At 34.7% G+C, this 1,560-nt stretch overlaps 1 long non-coding RNA gene across 1 annotated transcript; it reads right to left on the bottom strand.

Annotated features, from left to right (window-relative positions):
- Positions 1–974: 974 nt before the first annotated feature.
- LOC109580267 (uncharacterized) lies at positions 975–1,545 on the bottom strand. The gene is made up of 2 exons (XR_002184151.1): positions 1,281–1,545; positions 975–1,228 (listed from the first exon to the last, which is right to left on the bottom strand). It is a non-coding gene; the product is annotated as an uncharacterized LOC109580267 (long non-coding RNA).
- Positions 1,546–1,560: the final 15 nt, after the last annotated feature.

Raw genomic sequence — 1,560 nt, 5'->3', positions numbered from 1 at the left:
ATATTTGATCTCATATAGCAACAAGGGAAAAGGTCAAAGTGAATGATGTATTTATGCATCATGTGACATACCATACCTCAATGATAAGACTAGAGATCTGCTCTGTCAACTCAATTATCTTATATTTAGCTTCAACTAGTTCTGATGTTAACTCTGATTTCTCTTTTGTTACCTTAATAATTTCCCCTTCCATTAATTCTTTCTACAAGAGAAAACATCAAGACAATAACATACCATGTAGTGGAAATTTTCATGGCCTAAAATTTTCACAAATCCATCCAAAAATCTATATCATGTATCATGACTGTGATTTTCTACTTTTTGGCCATGTTGTAGATTCCATTTTCATACATTTTTAAAAATGTAAAATCCACAAAATTTAGGCTACAAAAATTTCCACTATACAGTATATTCTAACCGTCTCTTTTAACTCTTCAATTTTGCGTTGCTTGGAGTTCATTAAATTGCTTGATTCCAAGCATTCCAGAGTTGTCTTCCTCAGTTGAATATCTTGCTGATCAATTGTTTCTCTTAATTGCTCAATTTCTCTATCTTTCTTCATCATTTCTTCACATTTTTCCTTCAATTGAATATCTTTTCTTTCGAGTTCTCTCTCTTTTCCCTCTAGTCTTGTACTTAGTTCATTCGCTATAGCTTCTTTTGATTTCATAAGACTCTTCAACTCACCATTTTCTTCTCGTAAGTCCTTAAACGTCTTCTCAAAATCTCTCATCTGCTTCATAAAAGATTTCGAATTATCACTAGAAGGCCCATTCAAAACTTCAAAACCCTATGTAACAAACAAGTAATTTATATTTCATTCCCCCAGTAGTTACTTCTAAAGTAGAAGCAGCTGAAGAACCATCTTTACACTCTGCCATGATGAACTGTCGACGACACCTCAGTCAGCTCCACCCCCAACAAGGGCGGGGCTCGTAAAATCAAAATCATGACGTAATCGAGTACGTAATTCATGCAATAACAACTAATATGAGATTTACCAATAAAAAAATTATAAAAATAGTGTTATTTCATTGTGCAGAATTCATTAATATGTCGTCTTTGTTTTTTTTTCCTGTCCCACACGAAATTTCCGGCCACATTTAGGACAGACCAAGCTAGGATCATATGGTCTTTCATCATCAGAGGAAACTACTTCTTGCGCTGTTGGATCACAAGATTTTTCTCGAGTTGTACCATCAGTTGCTACAGCAGCACTACTACTAGCCTACATGATTAAAGTTAATAATATTAAATCTTGATGCAATAAGGTAGAATACCTTATAAGCACTAGTAGTACTATCAGAGTGCCTATGTTTATTTCTAGCTAAGAGATTTTTCCTGGATTCATCCAAATCACGTAATAATTGATCAATGCTGCAGCAATTTTCATCTGTTGTACTCTCTGGTATGAGATTTAAACTTGGCTCTGGTCTGGGAATTATCTTATCGGCCCGTTGTAGCTCTTTAAGCAATTGATCAATAATATCGCAGTGCTTAACATTTGCTTCATGATGTCTCTCTTTTTCCACTCTATGCTTCTTGCGCAGGCTTTCTCTA

Source organism: Amphimedon queenslandica, unplaced genomic scaffold (assembly GCF_000090795.2).
Source record: "Amphimedon queenslandica unplaced genomic scaffold, v1.1 AMPQUscaffold_13499, whole genome shotgun sequence".
Taxonomy (NCBI): domain Eukaryota; kingdom Metazoa; phylum Porifera; class Demospongiae; order Haplosclerida; family Niphatidae; genus Amphimedon; species Amphimedon queenslandica.
Note: the sequence above shows the minus strand (reverse complement) of the source record. Positions and strands in the feature narration are given on the sequence as shown.